The 25,523-nt window shown below is 45.5% G+C and overlaps 1 long non-coding RNA gene across 2 annotated transcripts in view; it reads left to right on the top strand.

Moving 5' to 3' along the window:
- The window catches only part of LOC148215982 (uncharacterized), a 62,269-nt gene that overhangs the window by 33,907 nt on the left and 2,839 nt on the right, over positions 1 to 25,523 (top strand). For both annotated transcript variants that reach the window (XR_015796293.1, XR_015796294.1), the window contains exons 2-4: positions 20,777 to 20,867; positions 21,078 to 21,235; positions 24,302 to 24,505. This is a non-coding gene — a long non-coding RNA (uncharacterized LOC148215982). The remainder of the gene's footprint in view (positions 1 to 20,776; positions 20,868 to 21,077; positions 21,236 to 24,301; positions 24,506 to 25,523) is intronic.

Below are 25,523 nucleotides of genomic sequence, written 5' to 3'. Positions count from 1 at the left end.
CTAGGAGATTGTAGAAGGAGAGCCTCATGGCATCCTCAAGTCTTCCTTCCCTGTTCTTCAGCTGAAGATTCCACCCTCCCATCAACCATAAAAGAAGTTCTTCCAGACAGATATGGAAAAGCCTTCTGTTGGCCATAACAATTCATTCAATACTGATAATCAATTCTATGGTTTATCAGACAAGCAATGTCTGTTTCTGCTTATCCCATTGCTCTGCACAGTCCTTTTGAATGGGATTTCTGTACACCCACAAGCAACAATAGTACACATCTTCATTCCTTGCAAAACTGTTAATTTGCAACAGTGTGACACATGTTTTAAGTGTGAGATTTGCCCCGTTCGACAGAGAAACTCTCGTGACACGTGTGGTTCACAAAGAAGGTTTACTCATGCGTAACGTAGTAGTCACAAGCAAAGCCAGGACTGGCTTGGTACAATTGCATCACTTGTTATATTCCCCCCTTCCCGCGCTTTTTCCCGCCTCGTGATCGCGTTGCGGCTGTGGGCTATTAGGCCCCCCAATGTCCCCCCTGATCGTTCATGATGGCAGGGTCGGTCAGAGTCCATTGTCCTTGATTGCCAGTCCCCCTCCGGCTGGGTTGGTCCCTCCCTGCTACGTGCAGACCCGCGGGTTCTGTGCTGCGTTGCGATCTTGTTTCGCTGCCCTGCGGCCCCGTTCCTTGCATGCTCGCGCCGTTATCAGTTCATAGTTGAAAGCTTCCGCTGTGGTTTTCCTGTTTAGCTGGCCGCAGGTGGCTCGTTAATTAGCGGCGCTTTCGGTTCCTCTTTTCCCCGCTAGCTACCGCCGGTGGATTCCGCGTGGTCTGGTTGCGAGCTTCCCTGCAACCCCGTGCTTCCCTGAGGCTTCGTGCTGACCGAACCTGACATGCCGCCCCCCTGACGACAACTCCCCCCCCTCGGTCCTATTTCGGCTTCCCGGGGTATTTACTGTAAAAGTCCCGCACTAGGTCCGGCGCCCTTATGTGGGTTTTACTCACCCATTCGCTGTGGGACTTGGGGAAATGTTTCCATTGCACTAGGAGCTGGGTCTGCCCCTTGTGCCTCCGGGCGTCCAGTATCCGGTTGATTTCGAAATGCTGCTCCCCCCCGACCATGATGGGTGGTGGTACTCCCTCCGCCTTGTGCCAGGCGTTCCCCGGCTGGTGTAACTTTAGCAGGCTGCAATGGAACACCGGGTGGATCTTCCCGAGGCTTTTCGGGAGCGTCAGCCTGACGGTCACCGGATTGATGACCTCCGAAATGGGGAACGGCCCCACAAACCTCGGGCTGAGTTTTTCGATGCCTGGTGCGTCTTTAGGTTTTTGGTTGACAGATACACCTGGTCCCCCACTTTCCACTTTTCCTCGGGGAGCCTCTTGCGGTCCGCGTGCTTCTTGTAGTCGGCTTTGGCTTTTTGCAATGCCGCGTGCGCCGCTCGCCGGGTCTCGTCGATTTGGGCGAACCAGGCGTCCAGGGAGTTGATCTGGGATTCCAGCTGAGGCAGCTCCGGCATGGGGACGAAATCTCTCCCGGTGGCTACTTTGAACGGAGAGAACCCGGTGCTCTTGTGGACGGCGTTGTTGTATGCCACCTCCGCGAATGGTAGTAGCTCCGCCCAATCGTCCTGTTGGTGCCCCACGTAGCAGCGCAGGTACTGTTCGAGCCCCCGTTCAGGCGTTCCGTGGCTCCGTCCGTCTGCGGGTGCGCCGCGGAGGATAGGGCTTGTTTCGTCCCCACCCGCTTCAGGAACTCCCGCCAGAACCGCGCGATGAAGTTGCCGCCCCGATCGCTGACGATACGTCGAGGTGCGCCGTGGAGTCGGTAGACATGTTGCACGAACAGTCTCTCCAGCCCCTCGGCCGTGGGGACTCGCCGGCACGCTACAAAGTGCGCTTGTTTGGAGAATAAGTCCGTGACCACCCAAATGGCGGTCTTCCCCTTACTCTCCGGGAGCTCCACTATGAAGTCCATGGCGACCTCTTGCCAAGGGCCGTCGGGTTCCGCTACCGACTGGAGTAGGCCTCTAGGTTTGCCTTTGGCTCCTTTCGCTGTTGCGCACACCAGGCAACCCCCCGAGTACGCCTCCACGTCCTTCCGGAGCGTGGGCCACCAAAACTGCCGCCGGATTAAGTGGAGTGTCTTTACGAAGCCGTAATGCCCCGCGCTCCGGCTGTCGTGGGCTCTCTCCATGACCTCCCGTCGGCAACTCTCGGGTACGTACAGCTTTCCTTCGTGCCACCACAACCCCTCTTGGCCGGTTAGTGCCTCTCGGTTCTGCTTGAGCCAAGCGTCCCGCTCCGCCGCCTCCGCGAACCCCTGCCTTACTTCAGACGCCGCGTCCCGTCGCTCCCCCTTGGTCTGGCTTCGGGTCACCGCCTTTGCAGCCAGCCTGCTGGCGGGGATGACGGAGTCCACGATCTCCTCCCTTAGGCTGGCGTGTTGGGGCATGCGAGACAGTCCATCCGCTAAGAAGTTGCGCTTCCCGGGGATGTGTTTCAGTGTGAACCTGAACCTCCCGAAGTATTGGGACCACCGTGCCTGTTTGGGGGATAGCTTACGCGGGGTCTTCAGGGCCTCGAGGTTCTTATGGTCCGTCCACACCTCGAACGGTTCAGTTGCCCCCTCCAGTAGATGCCTCCACGTGGCCAGCGCCCACTTGACCGCGTACGCCTCTTTCTCCCACACCATCCACCTCCTCTCCGTCTCGGTGAATTTGCGGGAGGCGTAGGCGCACGGGTGGATGGCCCACTCCGGGCTGGGTTGGAGCAGGACTGCTCCCGTTGCCACGTCTGATGCATCCACTTGGATTATAAACCGCCGGTCTGGGTCGGGATGGCGCAGGATCGGCTCCGCGGTGAACCGCCGTTTTAGTTCCTCAAACGCCCCCTGGCATTCTGCAGTCCACGCGAGTGCCATGCTGGGCTTGGGGGGTTTCCCAGTGCCCTTGGTTTTTAGCAGGTCGGTTAGGGGAAGGGCGATTTGGGCGAAGTTCGGGATGAACTGACGATAGAAGTTCGCAAACCCTAGGAAGCTTTGGAGTTGCCTCCGGGTTCGCGACGCTTCCCAGCCCAGGACATCCCTTACTTTCGCCGGGTCCATCTCAATTCCCTGGCTGGATATTCGGTAGCCGAGGTAGTCTAGTTGCTCTCGATGGAACTCGCATTTCGAGAGCTTTGCGTACAGCTGTGCCTTCAGCAGTCTCTGGAGCACCGTGCGCACCAGGCTCACGTGCTCCGCCAGGGTCTCGGTGTAGATGAGGATGTCGTCCAGGTAGACCAGGACGCCCCGGTAGAGTAGGTCGTGCAGCACCTCATTTATTAGCTGCATAAATACCCCCGGGGACCCTTTTAATCCGAACGGCATCACGGAAAACTGGTAGCTTCCGAGCGGGGTGTTGAACGCCGTCTTCCACTCATCTTTTGCGCGGATCCTAACTCTGAAATAGGCTTCGCGCAAGTCCAGTTTTGTGAACACCCTCCCCTTCGACAGATGCGACATCAAGTCCTTCATCAGGGGGAGGGGGTATTTGTACTTCGTGCTGATTGCGTTCAGCCCCCGGTAGTCTACGCACATACGGAGCGAGCCATCCTTCTTCTCCCGGAATAACACCGGGGCCGCTAATGGTGACTTCGCAGGTTGGATGAATCCCCTCGCTAGGTTCTTGTCTATGAACTCGCGCAGGGCCCCTATCTCCCTTCTCGACAGGGAGTACATTTTCGGCTTAGGCAGGGTCGCTCCTGGCTCTAGCTCGATGGCGCAATCACTGGGCCGGTGTGGTGGGAGCTGGTCGGACTCCTTCTCCCCGAACGCTGCCGCCAGGTCTCGATACTGCCTCGGGATTCCGCCGCCCGTCGGGGGTTCCCCGGGTCCGGCCCCTCGCTTTGCGGTCGCCTCGCCAGTCGCCGCTGCCTCCCCTCGCCTCGGGATCGTGGCGGGTCTCCGGGGTCCCGGCGCTGCTGCTGCTGCTGTTGCCACCCGGGTCTCGGGCCCCATCTGCTCTCGCCCCGTCTCCCGGTGTCCCGGACCCTCCGCTTGCCCGCCGGTGGTTGCGGCTGCCTCCGTCTCCACGGCTCGGTCCCCTCTGCTCTCGCCCCTCGCCGGTCTGTCGACCCCGAACCGCACTGCCTCCGCCATCCAGTCGACTCGTGGGTTCCGCCGCCGCAGCCACGCCAAGCCGAGTACCACCGCGTAGTCGGCCACCGGGACCACCACGAACCTCAGTTCTTCCCGGTGACTCCCGATCGTCATCTGGACCGGCTCGGTGTAATACTGAGCTGGCCCCCCCCCTGCCAGCGTGCCATCTAACTGGCTGAATGAAATGGGCTCCCGGAGGCGCCTCAGCTGTAGCCCGAGCCCCGAGACCACCGCTGGGTGCATCAAGCAGTGGGTGCAGCCCGAGTCCAGTAGCGCCCGTAGCTGCGCCTCCCCTCCGGATCTCACCCCCCGGACGTGTATCCTCACCTGGAACGGTGGGCAGTCCTCGTCTCCTATTGGGTCCGCGCGCCTCGACTCCCCTGCTCGCACTGGGACGCCGTTCAGTGCGAGCGCGCCTCGTTTCCCGCCGGCTCCGAGTCCTCTCCGGAGGATGCTGTCTCCGGGATCGACCACCCCCCGCGTCCTTTCTCGGTCACCGCCGCCACTGCCCCCTTCCGCGGTCGGTCACCGGTCCTTTTCCCGTTCGCACGCGGGGTTTTGACTTCGGGCCGTGGTGGGGCGCCTTCCCGCTCCGTCGGGCACTGCGCCACTCGGTGGCCTCTGCCTCCGCATCGGAAGCACAGATTCGGGGCTCTGGTCGCCTCTCGCCTCCCGGTGGACTGCCGTCGACCGCTCCGTCTCTCCTCGGGGGTCCTCTCCCTCGGCCGGTCCCTCGTCTGGTCCCGTCGTCTTGTGCTCTGTTGGATCTGCCGCCACGCCGATTCCGCCGTTCCGGCCAGCCAGATCCAATCCTTCACTGTGGACGGGTCGTCCCGCCCCAGTGCCCGTTCCAGGATCTCTGGGTTGAGTCCCCTCTTAAAATACTTCACCTTCAGGGACTCCGGCCAGTCCGCGAGCTTCTCGGCCAACCTCCGGAACTCCAGGGCATATTCCGATACCGATTTGCCCCGCTGTCTGAACTGTAGGATGTCGTCCTCTGCCCGCTTGGCGCTCAATGTGTCCTCGAATCTGTCCCGGAGCGCCTGCATGAAGTCCGGGAAACTCCGTAGTTCCGCCGCGTTGGCATCGTACAGCCCGATCACCCAGCTGGCTGCTTGGCCATCTAGCAGCTCGGCCACGTAGGATACCCTGTCCTCGTCTCTAGCGAATAGGTGACCACCCCTCTGCATGAACCCCCTGACGTGCGTCAGAAAGTGCGGCAGCTGTTCGGGGTCCCCTGAGAACTTCCCAGTGATACCTCGAAGTCTCAGGGCGTCTGCCGCCCGTCGGTCCTCCGACCGGGGCGCCGTGGGTGGTGCCGGCGGGGGTGTCGGACCCCCCCCCGTCGCTCGCCTCCTCGTTCACCGCCGGTGGCCCCACTCTCTGTAGTAGGGTCTGGAGCATCGCCTCCACGGCGTCTAGGCGTCGCTCGACTCTCTCCTCTAGTCGGGCGAATTTCTCGCTCCACTCACGGTTCCGGAACCCCGAACCCCGGGTCATCATAACGCCTGAATCGTCTGGTCCTTGGTTCACGCCCATCGACCACCGCTCGGATGGAGTGCGCCCGGCCCTGGCCGCTGCCCCGTCGCTCCCGGGCGGCTCCGACCGCCCTTCCGCGAGCCTGGATCCCTCGCGCTCCAGCTGACCCACGGATTCCTCGTCGCTGGTCATGCCTGTATTGAGAAAGAAAACGCTCCTCGGTGGTACCGGGTAGCGCTGACGGTGAGTCCTGGCTTTATGTGAGATTTGCCCCGTTCGACAGAGAAACTCTCGTGACACATGTGGTTCACAAAGAAGGTTTACTCATGCGTAACGTAGTAGTCACAAGCAAAGCCAGGACTGGCTTGGTACAATTGCATCACTTGTTATATTCCCCCTTCCCGCGCTTTTTCCCGCCTCGTGATCGCGTTGCGGCTGTGGGCTATTAGGCCCCCCAATGTCCCCCCTGATCGTTCATGATGGCAGGGTCGGTCAGAGTCCATTGTCCTTGATTGCCAGTCCCCCTCCGGCTGGGTTGGTCCCTCCCTGCTACGTGCAGACCCGCGGGTTCTGTGCTGCGTTGCGATCTTGTTTCGCTGCCCTGCGGCCCCGTTCCTTGCTTGCTCGCGCCGTTATCAGTTCATAGTTGAAAGCTTCCGCTGTGGTTTTCCTGTTTAGCTGGCCGCAGGTGGCTCGTTAATTAGCGGCGCTTTCGGTTCCTCTTTTCCCCGCTAGCTACCGCCGGTGGATTCCGCGTGGTCTGGTTGCGAGCTTCCCTGCAACCCCGTGCTTCCCTGAGGCTTCGTGCTGACCGAACCTGACATTAAGCATCATTGACACTCTATAGAATCCATGTGGTATCCATTTGCAAAAACTATTCCAGCTCTTTGGTTTCAGTATCCCCAGGCAGAAAGAAAGCATCTTTAGCTGCACCCAAGAAACTTGTATTGGAGGAAATCTCTCAGGACGTGCAGAGATGAGCGGCTGAACGTTTCTGTCAGCCCCACTAGGTAGACCAGACCACGAAATCAACTCCAAAGGAGGCTAAAACTACTTTTGTTGATTGATTTTGGATTGATTATGTGCCAACAAGTCATTGTCAACACTGAGCAATCACATCGATAGATTTTCTGTATGACAATCTATCCTCAGCTTCTGTTGTAGTTGGCTATAATAACAGAATCTTGCAAGTCTGATTGTGCTGGACCTCCTTCTTATAATGCACTGAGTTAGGGAGGTCTCTGTATGAGCCATTTCAGAATGTTATCTGGACATTCTGGATTTAACAAATGTTGTAGCCCTTTTTGCCTAGACAGAGGTACCTCTGGGGGAGATGCGTGGCATATACATTTAATAATAAATAAAAATGAATCGCTTCTGCATATCGGCATCAAGGACATCTTCCTTATCTCCACAATTTCAGAGATTTCTATCTCCCCTCCCTCTGCCCACCACCCTTCTTTCTCCTTCAGTCATGGCACTCACACACCAATACTTTCAGACCTCTTCATAAGCCTCTCTTCAAAGAGAGTCAATGGAGTTCAACCTAGCAATATTAAAACCCAAGACAAGGCATGTTTTGTAGTCTGTTGTACCAGGCAGAGACAAGTAAAGTGTGTGACACCACAATAGTTTTATGGCAAACGTATATCCCTTTTTTAGATTAATCTGCCAGTCTTGGCTGGCTCCACCCATGTACCATAAAACTATAACATGGGTCAGAAGTGATACTTTTCTTTCAGAAAAACCCTAGCCCTCATTCTTCTGTTCTATAGAATGTAGAATTTGCCCAGTACTACATTCTATAAAGCTGCTTAAAACAGCCCAGCCAGTTCCTCCAACAGGTAAAGCTAAGCTGAAGAGAGCCCCAAGTACTGTAGTCCACCTGCCCAGGCAGGAGTTAAGACTGAGCCAGTCACCGCCCCCTCCCCTCAAAAAACCCCAAACCTTAAATGCAATGAATGTGATTCTCCTCATGTGTTTAATATAATTTCACCCTTCTGAAACTTTAAAAATAACATTTTGGGGTAGATTTTGGAGAGCTTCTGCACTCAAAACTTTGGGAACCTACATGCACAAGAGACCTACTTGATGATCTGCTTCTGCTAGGAATCATTCAAGGCTCTTACTTTTAAATAGATCTAGAAAAGCCATTCAAGGACACATTTGATCAATCTAAGTTCAGCTTATTCACACCACCCAATGTTTGGGTCAATGGAAGTGAGAGCCCTGGGTTACATGATAGGACTGTGTCCTTTTTAAGTGCTACCAACATTCAAATGGATTGTATGAATATTCATGGAAGTTAATATCGCCTTAGATAGCTTACAGGAACTCTAGGCAGCACCCAAGGTCAATTGAAGGACCTCTCAAGGCACATGCATAAGGAAAGCTTTGGCACCAAAACCTGCTGAATGTCATAGAGTAATGATGCTTTTAGGACACTGCAGGGAGTGTCACCTTGGCCTACAAAATATTGGTCAGCTCAAAGGGGTCTTTCTTGCAGCATCACTGACCATATCCACCTGGTGAGCACTGCAAGGCAATTTGCTGGGTGGCTATCCAGATTTGGTGTCAACCTTGATTTTTAAGTTGCATCAGCACCACTGTAAAAATCCTGCTTATTGACTCTGAAATGAAACAAACAAGCAGACATAAGGGACTATAAGGTGGCTTCTGTTTGATTGATTATTGGAAGACAGAAGACAATTGTACCCAGAAGTATCTCAGTGTGTATTCCAGGGCTGGAGGAAATAATCAGGATATTTATATAGAAAGAAAGAAAGAAAGAAAGAAAGAAAGAAAGAAAGAAAGAAAGAAAGAAAGAAAGAAAGAAAGAAAGAAAGAAAGGAAGGAAGGAAGGAAGGAAGGAAGGAAGGAAGGAAGGAAGGAAGGAAGGAAGGAAGGAAGGAAGGAAGGAAGGAAGGAAGGAAAAGAACTAGAGAGTTTGGATCTCTTAGTATAAGACACTACCTTATGGTAGACATAACAGAACCGTAGCCATGTTAGTCTATGGTAGCCAAAAATCAGGAGAAGCCTGGTAGAACCTTTTCAAACTAGCCAATTTTATTAAAAAGCATAAGTTTTCATGAGCTGTAACTCATTTTCATCAGATGCATGGATTTTAGCAGCTTTGAATGTAGAAATGGCAATAAAAATGCTATTTCAGATTGGGCAATATATTACTTTGACTCATTCTTCCCCAGCTTGTGTGTTGGCAACTACAGCTCCAAGAATTCACAATCAACTGTCAGGCTGCTGGGTTGAAGACTAGTTTTATTGGGTGAAATAAACTGATACCTCTACTGAAGGTGAATGCACTCAGCCCACCAAAACTGTCATAAGATGATTACAAGGTACAAGTTGCAGAAAAGCTGTAGCTTCTCCCAGTGAGCTGAATGATCACTCAGATCTATGTAGGCTAAGAATCCACAAAAGTCGCATGGAGCAGAACAGAGTGGGACATCTAAAATTTTTATGGACCTGAAAAAAGATGATGGAAGCACACTTGTTTGCAGGTGCTCCCCGAAGTTATATATTTTGGACTGACAGGATTCATTCTGCCCATTCATCAGGAATCTTATTCATGGTCTGCCCTTTCTCTGGCTGAATTTGAGTCACACATGTGCAGTGGTGCACATCAACAATGTTCTCTGTCTCCTTTTGGCCAACAAAACCTAAAAAGTAGCAAGACTGTTGAGATGTGTTGTTAATCAGCATTTGAGTTATCCTTTGTTTTTTATTATTTTAAATATCACATTGCATTACATTTCTGTCCTATGCATATATTTTTCTGCTAATTACTTTGAGCAGGAAGATCCAGATGATGCAACCTGTTTGATTCAGATGTAGGTTGACTTTCTTATCATTATTTATAGAGAGTATAGAGGATGGCCTTGATGGAAAGAGGGAGGAGATCCATCACCAAAGTAACGAACATATAAACATGTCTTAAGCCCATATGTAGATGGAGATTTATGAAAATGTCTAAGACAATCCCTCCCCCAGTTCACATGAAAATAAAAGAAGGAGGGGAAGCACGTTCAGACTTGCAAGTTTCTGTTCCTAAAGCCATTCTAATAAAAGTAGTTTTAAGCCTACGTGGTGTCTGTTTCTAGTCTACCTTGTAGGGCTGACATTATTGGTTTTCAAGAATAGACCAAATACATACCAGTCAGGGAAGAACTGTGAGTTCTCCCCCTACTCAATCATCTTATGACAAGAGGTTCTAGCATAAGTTTATGTATTCCCACTTTTAACTGAACAAGCAAGGACCTCTTAGTTTTTAAAATGGGGTGGCTGGGCAAGCAAATTGTGACACCAGTGGGGAGAACAGATTGATGAGTCTGCCTTCAGCAATGTGTAATGGAGATCCAGTGGGAACCCCAAAGTCTAAGCAGTCATTGTCAACATCTGGGGCAGCAGCCAACGATAATCTTGTTGACTTCCAAGCCTTTCACGGAGGTCTCTCATGAGTCCCTTCATTAGAAAGCAACTCCTCCTCCTTCCATGCTTGTGATTTTGGCCTGTCGAATGGCCTGAGGTGTCATGGCTGCAGGGTCTGGCATGCTGCTGAGTACAAAGGGAAAAGGTGGATTAGAATGTCAAGACCTTAATTGCAAATCAAAGTGAGTTCCTCTTGTTCAGAATATTAATTCCAGCTGGTGATTTTTTTTCCTCCCCACATACTCCCCGGGATATGTTGGATTTTATACTGTCAAAGATCATTAGCAAGCCATTGCACTTGATCTAGTTTATGCCTTGGCTCTGAACTCCATGTTTAGCACAAAGCAGGTTATTAGCAATGGAACCAGATGCCTTTTCTACTATTTAAAAAGTTTCTTTAGAGGGAGACCTCCTGCTAAATTAGCATGTCCTTAGGGCTTTGGAAAGTAACCTTGATCTTTCCCCCTGCCCTCTCCTTTTGAATACACATGCCCAATTTTTCACCATTTTTTTTTCAATTCAAGACTACAGATCAAATTAATCAAATTTACCACATTTTCCTTATATAGAGAAAAAGCCATGTAGAGTTAGCTGTGACTTGTAGGTACAAGCAACTAAGTATCAGAAAGTCACTTAAGATCAGTATTGTCAACCCAAATGTAGAAAGTGTCTGTCAGCCCTTCAAGATAGACCAAACTAGGAAACCCAGTCATGCATTTGAATACTACTTTTATTATAAAGCTACAATTACAGAATCTTGCAAGTCTGAATGCACTTCCTCCCTCCCTTTATCTTTGTGAGAACTAGGGAGGGTCTTGTCTGAAATGCTTGCTCAGGTTACAGTTCTGGCCCCGATTCAGATTTCTTTTATCTGACCATTGTCTTGCTTGTGGCTCTTCCTCCTGTTCCTCAACCTTAGTCCTTCTGCCCATTACATCATCCTTCTACTGGACAAGATCTTGGGTCCATTAAAAAGTTAAAAAGTTCTGCCCAACAAAAATTCCAATTCATGTATGCTGATTCTAGCTAAGTTTCCCCCAGCACAACAGCCTTGTATTCTTGGTGGTCAAAGTTCCTGGCTGTGAGATCACATAAAAAGCTTATCTAGCTTAGGTAAAGACTTAGCACAGTGCTTTTCAACCTTGGCAACTTTAAGATGTGTGGACTTCAACTCCCAGAATTCCCCAGCCAGCCATGCTGGGAATGCTGGGAATTCTGGAGTTGAAGTCCACACATCTTAAAGATGCCAAGGTTGAAAAACACTGACTTAGCAGATAGATTTGTCCAAAATGCTAGAAACCTAGAAAATGAGTTACTTTAGTAACCAGGTATTGCAGGCATGCAGTCCGTGTTGAGAGGAGGGTCTGGGGAGGGTTTCACCACATAGTGAGATGAAGATGCATAGAAGTCATCTCATGACTGAGAACAGATCAGGATGGCTTCTAAACCTCATGCATGAGCTCAATTTATTTAGTGAAGGCCACATCAGATCAAACTTTCTCACTCAAGGCAGAAGATTAGGGATGGAGTTATAAATCAAGGAAGCTGAGGCACAGACAGAAACCATAACTCATAACACCTTTCAAGTCTTCTTTATGGGCTGGAGTTTGTAGCAGTCATGTTGAACTGATAACCTCACCAGGTTTGGTTATAGAATAGTCCTTAGAAGATCTGAGATTGAGGGAAAGGTGTCCTTTCCATGTTTCTCATTCATTAATTCATTCATTCATTCATTCATTCATTCATTCATTCATTCATTCATTCATTCATCAAATTTATATAGCCGCCCATCTCACGAGAAGTCCAGAATTTCCACTGTCCCTGTTCACCACTGGACTTTTATCTGTCATTGCTGCATTTTGTGGCACGGTTTGTTCTTCAATTCATTGTGTTGAAAAGTGTTTTTCTCTGGATTTCAGACCAAATGGAACATTGTGATTTATGGATGATTTCATTTATGTGCTTTAGTCACTTGGGGGTTCATTGTATAGGAGTGATATTTCATGTGGTTGTTTTATTAGCATTGTCTACTTACCCAACTCACCTTGGCTGATCTTGGAAGCTAAGCCGGGTTGGGCTTGGTTGTTACTTAGATGGGAAACCACCAGGAAATCTGACAATTGTAGTTTAAAAAACGATCTGGAAAAATACAATGGCAAACCACATTCATATTGTTGCCAAGAATAATTGTTCCATTGAATTGCCTCTCGTGTAATCTGTTTTAAGCTTTGTTCATATTTTATGCTTGTTTATCTTCTTGTGTTATTGTTGCTTTAATTATATGCTGCCACAAGTTGTTTTTGAAAGGGCAGCGATAAAAATGGATTAAAGAAATAAATAAACAGAGCTACAAACCTCCATGATGTCACCAAAAACTTTTAACCTTCCCTTTAAAACCCATTCTCTAAACTAGCAAGATTTACTAAGAGCCTTGTCTTTTCACATTTGATTATGCTTTCACTGTAGCAAGTCATTGTACGATACCTCTATTTTAGTGCTACTTGGAAAAATTATTCTCTTCTGAAAACAAGGAGTGGGGTGGGTGGAATGCACTTTGGTACTTATTTAAGTACTTGGTGTCTGATTGTCCATCACAGAGATGTCTTTCCAGCGGGTCTCTCCAAATGCTTCCACTAAATGTCAAGAAAAACATCAGGAGAAAACTCCACCCTGGAGTTTATTCCATGTAGGAAATTTGAGAAGCCAAGGAGGATTCAGAATGATGGGAAAATGTGTAAGACGAAGCAACTTCAGCTCTGAGCTCAAAAATATCATCAAGAGAAATTTGAAAGAAATTCTCAAGCATGTTGAGCCTAAGGTGGAAAAACAGAAGCCTCTTTTGCAGAGAACATAATGTCTGAGAAACTAAAAGGTAGATTTTGACAGAGCATTATATTAATGTTATTTACTTAGGTTAGATGCAAAAATAGAGTAATGTTTCCTTTACAATTGGCAGGGCAATATGGCCACTTGCTCAGTTTACAAAGTAGACATTTTCACGCAATAGCAATTGTATGTCATGGTAAAGGCAAAGATAAATGCAAGGAAAATAAATATAATATTCATGCAATGGTAAACTGGCAAATCTCATTTTGCCACCATTGGTCTAGAATTTGGGTTGGAGAAGTTGATACAGGATAAAAGCAAGATTTGACTAAATGGAAACTTTCTGCTTTTAGAAACTGTCTCTTTTCCTTCCTGTGTTTGAAAATGCATTTCTAATTAGCTTTTCTAGAAGATTTGAGGTCCATCTAAGACCAGTCCCCTCAAAATCAGCAATGTGAAATATTAATGGTATGTTTGCTTGCATTTCGCATCATTTATTTGCGTAAAATGCTTGGGCGTCTGTATACACTCATCAAATATTCAGAAGTTGTTTAGGAAAATGGTAATTAGTAAGAAATAGAAGCTGCTATTTACACTCTCGGATTAATGTTTGCTGGTGGATATTTGGAGAACAATACAGCACCAGCATGTCTGTGTTTTCTCCCTTTATTATATGAAAAGGAGTGGAAAAAGACTCAACTCAGCTCATATAAAGTTCTAGAACTAGTTACTGGAGAATTCTCCAAGGACAAGGTTATAACAACCATGAGAATGGACTTCACAGTAGATCCCGGTCTCCTTTTCTGAAGGGTTCCCATGGCAGATGGATGGCCATCCGTTTTTTGTGCTGGCATTCTTCACAACTGCTCACAGTTTGGAACACAGTGACTTTTCCTTTACAGCTTTGATTCTTTTTAAACCGTGCTTTCTGCTTTGGACAAAACCCAGGATGCAAAAGATGATGGAGTAGGTTCTACAGCACCCACCTAATTCACTCATTTCATCTTCAACCTTCATGAACTTTGGTTTTATAATACTTGGTTTCTTCAAGTCAAAATAGGTAGAGCTCTTGGTTTCAGGGAATATTGTGCCAAAATTGGGCATCACATTTCAAGAAGAGTTTCTTTCCTTGTGAAAGTAGCCGTTGCTTTTTCTTCCTGTTTTTCATAGTGCTTGGGAATAACTTTGGGATGTCATCTGGTGGTGTTTCTGAAGTGGCTTGAAGGTTGTAAGTGGACAGATGATTCTGTGGTCACTGTGTTTTTCTTGACATATCTCTTGAACTTTCTGCAGCCAAACCAAATACACCCCATTCCTTAAGTGCTTAATTGCTCTCTGAAATTTCCCTTCCCTTCCCTTCATCTATTTCCAGAAGTGAGTCTTCCAGAAGAGGAAATGCTTGGTGATGTTCCAGAAGTGGTCCAGCCCCTAAAAGGAACCATTTGGAGGGTGGGAGGGGGAAGGACCAACCCCATCCAGAACACTGCCAAACCTTTCCTCTTCTGAAATATTCACTTTCAGAAACTCAAAACAAATCCTGGAATGTTTCAGATCAATTCATTGCAAGGGAAATCCAGAATGTTCCACAAATTGATCATGCTAGTTTGCAGGTCCCTACATTGCAACCTTCCGTCATGTTCTCTTAAAACGTGTTTGAAAAGGGGGAAGCCATAAAAGGGGCAGAGTGCATGAGTGGGAGCACTTCTCCCTTAAAAAAAAAAAATTCTCTATTACCAAATTGGTTGGAAACGATGTGTAAGAAATGTTCAGTTCTTCATTCATCTAAGCAACAGATGAACCCATTTCATTTTCCTCTAAAATTGGGAATTAAGTTTTTCCTCTATGAAGCAAATATTGTGAGTCTGGGCCAATAAAAAGGTGTCTCTTCTCCGTATCCATCCTCACGGGCAAAATCCCCTTGTTGTTTCATTTCTCAGCAGCGGACCAAGATGGAGACTGAAGTAGATGCAAGATATTTTGTGTCTTTCAACCTTGTCTTTCTTCTCCTGATGGATTGCAGAGCAGCATGTCAAGATGGAAAAATCGATGCCTGTTGGATTCCATATTCTGCTCAGGAGTTTTTCGCATAGCGGTTTCCCAAGTCTGCACTCAGAGGCCTGCTATGCCAGGGAGATGAGGAGAAATCCTTCAATGGGGAGCATTTTTTCACAGATTCAAAACTTCACCCAGTTTAGGAAATAATGACAAGAGAAATCTTAGTTTCTTAAATTTTTGTCCCTAGGGAGAAACTCTCTCAGGCTAAATAAGAAAGCATTGATTTCACTTGCTCCAGAAAAGAAGGTGACTTTTGTTGTTCAGTCATTAAGTCGTGTCCGACTCTTCATGACCCCGTGAACCATATCGCACCAGGCCTTCCTGTCCTTCACTGCCTCCCTGAGTTTGCTCCGTTTCATGCTCACTGCTTCAGTGATGCTATCTAACCATCTCATCCTGTGCCGTCCTCTTCTCCTTTTGCCTTCAGTCTTTCCCAGCATCAGGGTCTTTTCCAAAGAGTCCTCTCTTCGCATTAGGTGACCAAAGTATCTGAGCTTGAGCTTCATTATCAAAGAAGGTGACTATCATCAGGTATATAAAAAGAACATGCAACCAGTTCTTGTTGTCGTGTGTATATGGGGAGAATGGGATTACGGGCTGCTGCTTTCAGCAAAGTCTTGTATCCAACCTTGGAAAAACATGATGAGACCCAACACTATGATCTTCAAAGGGCTATGGATGGTCTATTTGTAAGGTTTCAATAAAGAAATAACAATCCCATGAAGTCATTTCTTTCTACTGTAAAAAGTGATGTTCTGGGAAAAGTCACAGTAAATACTTTTTCAGATTCGGCTCAACTCACATCCGTGTAATTTCCTTTGCAACAGAACTCAAGTTGCCATTGCTTTCTTCTCTGGGCTTACATGCCAAGGGTTTGGGGGTGATCTTCCATCCAACTGGGAATCAGGTTCAACACTGGACAGACTAGGTCCAGCCACCTAACTGGAAAAGAATGTCTCTTTCAAACTGACTTTATGTGGTTTCTTGATTATGTGGATACAGGTTTCTTGGGAAGCGTGTGGAAATGATTTCCCATTGCCGTCTCCTGTTTTTTTAAAAAATACTTCTCAGTCTAATGTACAGCTTTGGGATTTTCTGAATGCCTCCCATCCAAGTATAACCCAGCCCAAACCTGCTTAGCTTCTGAACCCAGACAAGGTTGGCCTGGCAGCATCTAAACATCTTGCAGAATTTTGAGAATGCTGATGGAGAAGCAGTTATATTTCTCTTATTTGCTGCTCATAGATCTACCTTGGGCTTTCTGATGGAGTCCAACTGAGTCTAACTATGTGAGAATGAAATGCTGCTGGAAAGGATCAAATCATCACAGGGGACTATCATTTGATAGAAAAGACCAACCCGATTGGGTGTGGAGCCTGCAAAGTGGCATTATTGCTAGGGAAATTGAATGTGCTCTCCCACAGATTATGTTTTTCATGGTTTTTATCGTTTTTAATGTTTTTTTCATCATTTTTCTTGTTGTCGTTTTGGTTTGTACGCCACTCAGAGTCATGCATGGGAGATGGGTGGCTATATCAATTTACCAAGTAAAGAAATAAAGAAATTATTTAATTCAATTTAGGCACCGTCTGCCTCCAACTGACTCTGGGCAGCTCACCATATCATATCAATAAAACCAATACGAACCAAAAAAAGATGGGCTCGGGGAACAATATTCAGACAAGACAAAACTAGCAGATACCCCTCTAAGGGCCCCATCCATCTCAGCTCAAGGCCCGAAAGAACAACCAGGTCTTCAAGGACTATGGAACACCCACAGGGTGGGATCCACACAGATGATCAACTGTATTTTCTAAGGAGGCTTCAATCACCATCTCCTCAACCGTCACAGGTCCTCATCATGTACCAGTGAGTGTGTACATGAGGGGAGCTTAAAAGCATGACAGTTCTTGGTTCATTTCATGTTGTCCAAACATAGGTTAGCCTAAGGGTACTTGAGATGTTCCAACGGATACCGTCACTACGCGGGCATGATTTATATATTTACTAATATTTTTTACATTTTATTTCTGTAGTTATTATTTATAGCTCACTTCGATCCTAACAAACACTGGGATAGAACAAATAATAAATAAATAAATAAACATGAGAAACAAACATGAATAATTTAAAAAAATTGATTAAAAACTAATACATTGAAAATGCCATTTGCTTAACCTAAGGGGCAAACACCTGCTGGAACAAGGCCACTTTGGCCTGTTTTTTTTTTAATACTTGCAGAGTATGGGCCATCTGTATCTCCAGAGGAGAGTGGTCACAAAACATAGGCCACCTCTGAGAAGGACCCCATATCCCATGAATCATGAGCGGAGAGGGACCCCCCACAGGCCCTCTCTCAGTAACCAGACTGGAAGCAGGGGTGTCTGCAGAGTGGGGTCAAAAAAGTCAAGATGGCAGCCACAATGGTGTGATTGAAGATCCACCCATATTTATGCATAAAAAGGGGCGGAGCTTCAGTTGCACCGTCATGGCTACCGTCTGGATTGTTTTTTACCCTACCCCTGTCCAATAGGCAGATTCAAGTCTGGCAAGGTGTTGCCTGATATATCCTATATATATTCTATATGTTTAGATTTATATTCTATCTTTCTCTCAGGAGTTCAAGCTGATATTCAAATGACACATACACAGACATAGACACATTACTCCATTCCTCAACTTTCCCCACAACATCAACCTTGTAAGGTAGGTTGGGCAAGACAAAGGGACTGCTCCAGATGTCCCCAGACCCCAAAACATCAACTGTTAAATTACAGAAATTAAATGTTGGCTCCCTTCTAAAATCTCTGCCAAGTGACTTAAAAGAACTTGGCGAGAATTATAGCAGATCATAAAAAACATTTTTTGCTTCTTTGCTGGCTGAGTTTGAGAAGACAAAATCAATGACCACTTTGGCCATTTTTCCCACTGTATTTATATTACAGTTGTTGCTTTAACTGCTGTTTGCTCATGGCCAAAATTATAAGTCTTATTTGTCTGACCGTTCCAGAGAGCAAGTCAGTTGCCTTGGTCAGCAATGCAGGCTGAGGAAGCTATATATCCCCGCAATTTTTCCAGCTCCCAAAAATCACTTTGCAATTAGCAGCCCAGTCTGATTATCAGCCTGCAGCCTGTTTTTGGGGTAATAGGAGCTTCTGGAACTGAATTCTTCCAGATGATGCTTAGATGTTTTCTCTGTGTTTGGGGCTGTATCCATGTTTGCCCTTAGGGAGTGCATTATGGATATGTCTGCTGGTGAATATGAGAATATCACTTTTTTTTCATGACAAACAGCTAAACAGGGTCAGATTTGCTAAGGATGTGGATGGGAGACCACTAGGAAGTCCTGTAGGCTTAACTGGGAAGTCAAATAAACATCCGTAAAGAAGACAATGGCAAGCCATCTATGTACTGTTGCCAAGGAAACAACATGGGCACATAAGGCTAGAGAGGTTTATCTTGAATGACTGATTTCAAATTATCTGAGAAAGAGGAGAATGTCTTCTTTGCTAAAGTCTAAAGAAAAGACAGTGTTTTGCTTTTAAACCAGCATAGCACAACCTATCTCAAAGACTCTAACATCTTTGAACAATCAAAGTGGATTTAGAGACTCCATAACCAATTGCCTTCTCATGGATTCTATCCAATAGCATTTCCTCTGTTGGTGTAACTGCTGTTGGTGGTGATGGAAGACCTTTCACTCAGCCTCTCCTTGCATATCTAGTGCAGATCACCAATGCACTTATTCCAGCCTTGCACACATTTTCTTTGCACAAATTGAACCATTCCTACCTTGGTGGTGATGGAAGACCTTTCACCCAGCCTCTCCTTGCACATCTAGTGCAGATCACCAATACATTTATTCTAGCCTTGCACACATCCTCTTTGCAAGAACTGAACCATTCCTACCTTACAGTTAATACTTCTCTGAGTTTGCACGATTACATGCATAATTACCATGGGATTAAGTGACAACCCCAATGAAGAAGATTCTTGCACAGTGTGGAAATACGAAGGAAGCCATGATCCCCAGTTACACCAGTTTCAGGTAATTAGTGGGCTACACCTATTTGCACAGTATTTCCAGCAAACGGATGCTCTCTGAAGCTAACACAATATGAAGTCCATGCAGATAAGAATCCCTGTATTTATATTAATGAGAAACATGGCATTTAAGCAGTTAATTTTTCAGCTGCTTTACGACATGGTTTCTGCAATTATTACCCTAACAAGATTTGTTCCTCAGCAAAACATATGTTCTCCATAATATCAGTTTCTAAATCAATGAAATTATCATTATAGAACATGTCGACAAATTAGACATGTGAAATGCAGTCTGTATGGAAGGAAGAGATATAATTTGGCTCCATAAAAAGAAATTAAACAATAAAGTATCAATGACAGATGTAGTTAAGAGATGGATTTTTTTTAGAGGTTTAAATACCAATTTGCAGGGGAATAAAATTATGCAGACCCAATCAAGGTGTAAGATAAAAATACCAGCCTTCATGAAACAAGATGATTAAGCGTTTGGACCAGATGTTTGGAGACCTTCCCTGTGCCCTTTATTTAACTGGTAGGCTGATAGGCAGGTCTGCAAGTAAGGTCACCATAGATGGAAGGACTAAAACAATCAAATATCAAGAGCTGTTTATGTCTTTTCATACTAGACTGAGTTACAGTTTTGTAAAGTTTATTTTTTTCCTTCCCATTGCTGCCAAAGTTGTTTTAGAGGAAATGATCATTTCTTTTTATTCTCTTGTTTTATTTGGGAGAAAAACTGATCAAGGGGAGGGACACCTCCCAGAGGTTTAGTTAGTTGAAGTCAACCAGTGTAGTCTACCTCTTCTCCCTTCTTGACCCATGTTTACCCTTTACGATTTCCAAGTCAAAATGCTGTAGAAACCAATGACTGCTCTATTGTCAACCTGACCTAATGAACCACAATGGTCAGGGCTCAAAACCAAGCTAAACACACCCCATTTGCCAAGATAGCACAGTCTCTCCTGTGCATGAGCCCTGTTCCTGGCATTGGCCCAGTATGATTTCATCCATAGGTCCTATGATCTTCACTTCTATTTCCACCTTCCACAGTTTCATTAGATGCCTCCTCTGAAGGTTCCTGAGTATTTTGGTCCATTCTTTATAAATACCCTTTTTCTTGAGAAATGTTCCTGCCCCAATAGATTGCAACATCCACTTTGCCTGAGGAACCATATGAACCAATTAGGCAGATGCTCTGCTCGTGTAATAAGGCCCCTTATCCTGAATTTATAAACCTTGTTTTTTCTCTCTCATATTGTTTAGAACTGTCCACTGGTAAAAGCTTTCCACTGATTGTCCACGATGGGGAGCGGGATGGAAGAAGGAAGGAAGGAAGGAAGGAAGGAAGGAAGGAAGGAAGGAAGGAAGGAAGGAAGGAAGGAAGGAAGGAAGGAAGGAAGGAAGGAAGGAAGGAAGGAAGGAAGGAAAGTTCTTGAGACAAGCCTGACTTCTGGTGATGTCATGTGGTGTTGCTTATTCTTGTTTATCCAGAGTCTCAGTGCAGGTAGAAACAAATCTGCAGTTAAAGTTTCTGTGGTTCTCTTTCTGAACTTGACAGCTTCACTTACCATCCATACCTACTACTCAGCTCAGTGACTAGATTGAGTTCCAGAAGATTCAAGGCAGGAAGTCCACCATGCATGGTCCTTCACAGCAATCATAAAACATAATAACTCCATTACATGGTTGTCAAGCAAAGATTTCATAGTCTTAGCAAAAATGAGCTCCAGGTAAGTATGAAACATCTGTGAAAACAATCTACTGAAGCATCTCTTCTCCTTCCCTTGCTTAGTATCAGCATTCGTACAGTGACAACAAAGAAAGATGATGATGATGATGATGATGATGATGATGATGATGATGATGATTCAGAGAAGACTCTGGTAAGAGCTGTCTTAGAATACATATCTTGGAGGGCAGAAAGAAATGATGAACTGTGGAAGAAAAGGACTTGTCTCATAATCAATGATTCAACTTCCAGTTCAGGTAGCTCCTGATCATGGAACACAGTCCCCATAAGTATCATTCAGTTCTGTATCTTGGATAGCAAAATGTTTAAGGGCCACCCTGCTTTCATTTCTTCTTCTTTCCAGGATGGGTCCCTGAAGAAACATCAAGGATACATATTCTGTGACCTTCCACCACCACTGATCATTGTCCACCTTGCCTAGGGTCAATGAATGAGACATAGGAAAGGCCACATGCTCCCCACTCTTACTACAGAGGAAAGAAGAAGTTGCTGAGTTCACAGGTAATACAGTCATGATAAAAGGACAAGTGGCCAGTACAATACATTTAATCTGGTTACTGAATGAACCCATTTTCTGGGTTCAGACAATACACTGAATTATAAACTAGCCATAAGGACTGGATCCACACACACACACACACACTTACACACCCATATATACACATACATATTCTAACCATGTCTAACACTACCAAGTTCAGCACATTGTGCAAATTCAACCGCAATCCTAGCCAGTTGGTAGAATATGGCATACTTGAACTCATGTGAAAGTCACCAAAACTTTTTTCATGGCAGGAAAGTTTCCAGACGCTGTCTTTAAATCCTAAGGGAAAATGTCCTGTAGGAACTCTTCCTTTGAAGATTGAAAAATTGGACAGCCTGAGAAGCCTTAGACTAAAGAAAAGGCCTGAAAAATTAAAAATAGAAAATCACACACACACACACACAGAGCACCAAGAGAAATTTGAAATAAACTCTCAAGCACCACAACCAGAAGGCAGGAGAAGAAAATTTCTCTGAGATTGCAAGGCAAATTTTGGCCCAGTGTTAAAAGTAGGCAGAGTAGCTTATAAAGATCTTTATTTTTTCCAGTGACAGATGTGGACTTATAAAGGTAATATAAATCTATATAATAAATAAATAAACAAATAAACCCCACCCGTAACAATTCCTTCCATAGCTCTCCTTTCTCCTTGGCCGTTCAAGATTTGAATCTCAGTAGGCCATTAATCAAGGATAGTTCAGTGTTTCAGCCTGTTTCTTTTTCAAGTGGCTTCCTGCAGGGCCCCCAGCAATGAATTGTCCAATTCAATTGTTGAGTGACCCAACAGGAAAGCTTTTATTTCTTCCCTTGGGATTCTGTTACAGCCTCAAGCTGGCCCGATGGAGCCACCAGCCAAGACTCTTATTGCTTTAAATTCCATCCCATTACTCTTAACAGCTGCCTGGTCTGTGACCTTAAATATGTCATTTAGACTTCAGGTTTCTTCATATGTTGATTTATGTCAATTTAACTCCCCTCTTTCACTTACTTTCTGCTGAAGTTTCACCTAAATACGATTCTGAAGGATGTCCATACAGGCTTAAAAGCACATTCCATGAGACTATGCTTACTGTGTTTACTCATTCAGTTTTTTTCTTCCCTTGCAAAGCTGTAGGGAGGTATAATCCCACTGAATAAGTCTTAACTAAATCAGATGTACTCATTCTCCTGTAACTTTTCTTCCAAAATAACTTCACCTGATGAAAGGCAATTTGCTTTCAATGCCTCTTTCAAAATAGAAGAGTGCCTTTGGTGAAATTTTCCAAGATGGTATTCTTGCATTTATTTAACAATGAGGTAGCCAAGAGCTGTATATGAATGTGCTGTCATTTGTGGTATCATTCATAATCTCTCTAGCAGTGTCCAGCCTCACTGGCTTCCCGTGATTCCATTAAATCCCATCATGAAGTAAATCCTCATGGAACATTTTCAGTTTGGGAATTGTGGATAGCCAAGGAGGTTTTGGAGTGATGGAATAATCTAACACTAGAAACACCAAGACCAGCGGCAGCACCTTCTGCCATCTCTAACAAGAAAGACAACTGAACAATACCACCAACGTCAATGTATTTATTGATTCAACGTATTCCTAATCAGGTGGACAGCCATTCTGAGTGTACCCACCTCATGCTTTACAAGTTCCAAATGGCCCTCTAACCCAAATAGGTTTCCTGCCCCGGTTGAATAAATTGCAACTATAAGTTGGCATTTTGAAAACCATGCGTACATGAAAACTTAGATATTAGAACTTGCCTTTCTCATATATTCACAGTACACTTCCCACTTCCTTTGCAAAAGTACATGAAAATAATGTTCAAAACCTCACTGTACAGGAGGTAACATTACAGACAAAAATGACATTCGAGAGATGTGATGTCCACAGGGGGTTGTAATACTTGTCAAATGGGGGAAGGTCATTGTGCAGTGATGGCTTCCCTCATGACTTTTTTGAACATCTCTGCAAATGCCCCAAATGAAGGAAGAAAAATGAGCAAGTGAAGGGCTCCAAAGCTGTTAATTTGCAAAATGGAGAAACTGAAGGAAATCCAGCTGACAAGGTCAGCTATTTTTACTGAAAAGACAGGAACAATCTAAGCCTTTAGATAACCTCTTTTTATTTTATTCTCCCACTCTTCAGTTCTTTAGTTTGGACTAAGCTGTCCTCAAGGCCAGCAGACTCTTGGGTTGCTGCCAATTTGAACGTGGATTCTCCAGGAGTGTCAGGTTGTTAGAATTCCAGGGGTATTTCTTCCAAAGCCCCAAATATCTCTGATCATCTTCTTCCATTGTTTCTAGACTGCAGCTAGGCTTCAAATAAAGAGCAAGACTCTTTCAAATTCCCTATAAATCCTTCCTACAGGATGAAATAGCCAAAGCACTATTTAAAAAGAAACTCAATCAGTTTTTCCTTAGGAATAATGCCTAAAACAGCAACTACTGTTATGATTATTATTATTACTTAAATTTGTTATGGCCACCCACTCTACTAGACTCAGAGTGGATTACAAAATCCAAATACACAATTAAAACAATTAAAAAGCATAAAACAGAAATGAAAACAACCATAAAACAAAACTAAAAACAACCATAAATAACAATAAAAACACAAGGGCCCCACAAACATATTAATCCCAGGTTTGGGACCAATGCCAGGTCTTAAGAGTCTTCTGGAACCCTACAAGATGGCATCATCTGTATCTCTGGGGGGGGGGGGGGGATGCCGTTTGAGAGGGCAGGGGCCACGACAGAGAAGGCATGCTTCCTCATCCCACAAAGAGGCAACATTTAATTGAGGGGACCTAAAGTCCCCTGCCCGAACATCACTCTGCCTGAACATACCGGTGGACAGAAACAATTGGAGATAGGTGGTCCCTCAGATAACCAAACCCTATGTCATGGAGGATTTTATAAGTAACAATCAGCACCACAAACTGCACCCAGAAACCCACTGGCAACTGATGCGATGATAGATGGATATAACAAAAAGGGCCTGTTACTGCCCACACTGCTATGTTTTCAACCAGCTGTAGGTACCGGATAGCCTTCAAGCACAGCTCCATGTAGAGCACCTTGCAACAGGCCAATTGTGAGCTGACCAGGCCATGAGTGACCATCTGAAGTGCCTTCCCATCAAGGAAAGGGTGCAACTGGTGCACTAGATAAACCTCAGCAAAGTCCTTCCTGGCCATCACTGCCACCTGCTCTTTCAGCAATAGCTTCAAGTCCAGGTCAGTCATTATTAAGTGGTTCATTACTAGCAAGTTTAAAAAGTGACATTTGTGTTAAATAAATAATATTGGTTTCAATTTTCAGTATTATTGGGTGAGAAAGTGTGAGATCAATGCTGGCTGTTGCTCGCTTGTGTGGCCAGTTCCAGAATTCCTTAGCAAAGTATGCTTGCCCTTCTACTTAGTGGAAAAACCCATCTTAACTCCAGGCTCTTTTAGGTGTGTCAGTTATGTAGCTACGATTCTTCCTATGTAAGGAAAAGGAAGTCAGGCATGACTATCTTATCCCTCCCAGATCTTAGTAGTTCCACCCCCCCCCCCCAAAAAAAGTATAAAACATCTCTTAATGCAGGGTTCCTCAACCTCAGCAACTTTAAGATGAGTGGACTTCAGCTCCCAGAATTCCCATGGCTGGCTCATCTTAAAGTTGCCGCCCACTCATCTTAAAGTTGCTGAGGTTGAGGAACCCTGTCTTAATGAAATGAAATGTTCATCTATTCCATTGTAGACTTTTTCCTGGGGGAACTCCAATGCTAGTTGGATTTAATTCCAGTTAATATTTGTTCTGTGCTGGATGAGTTGCAGAGAAATTCCTAAATTCATTTCTGTCTGGATCCATGGCAGAATTCTTTTTGCTTCATGAACTGCCTCTCAAGCCAGCCTGGATAGTTACGAACTGTGAAATTGGCCACCAACTATCCAATCCTACAGAAAGATTTTTCATATTACTTTCTATTGCCATAAGTCAGCTCCTACATTCAGTGTTCAACAGCCAATAAATCATCTTGAATCCATGCATGTGTGAACCGCAGCCATGCATCTTCCTCCCCATTGGAAATGGTTAAAAGATAATTTTCTGTGATTCTGTTAACAGAATAAATTAATCAGTCAATCTGAATGTAGGAGAAGCATGATACCTGTCTAAGAAGTGCTGTTTGATGTTCCTCAATTTCAACTGATGTCCCACCAATTTTTCTGCTTCTAAAGCATGCCTGAATGATAGTCCAACTTCTGTCTC

The sequence above is a fragment of the Python bivittatus genome, unplaced genomic scaffold, assembly GCF_059951505.1.
Source record: "Python bivittatus isolate LINGU-HERP-01145 unplaced genomic scaffold, Pbiv_v1 ctg000330_np1212, whole genome shotgun sequence".
Classification (NCBI taxonomy): Eukaryota; Metazoa; Chordata; class Lepidosauria; order Squamata; family Pythonidae; genus Python; species Python bivittatus.
The sequence above is the reverse complement of the archived record's forward strand: the minus strand, read 5'-3'. Positions and strand labels throughout refer to the sequence as shown.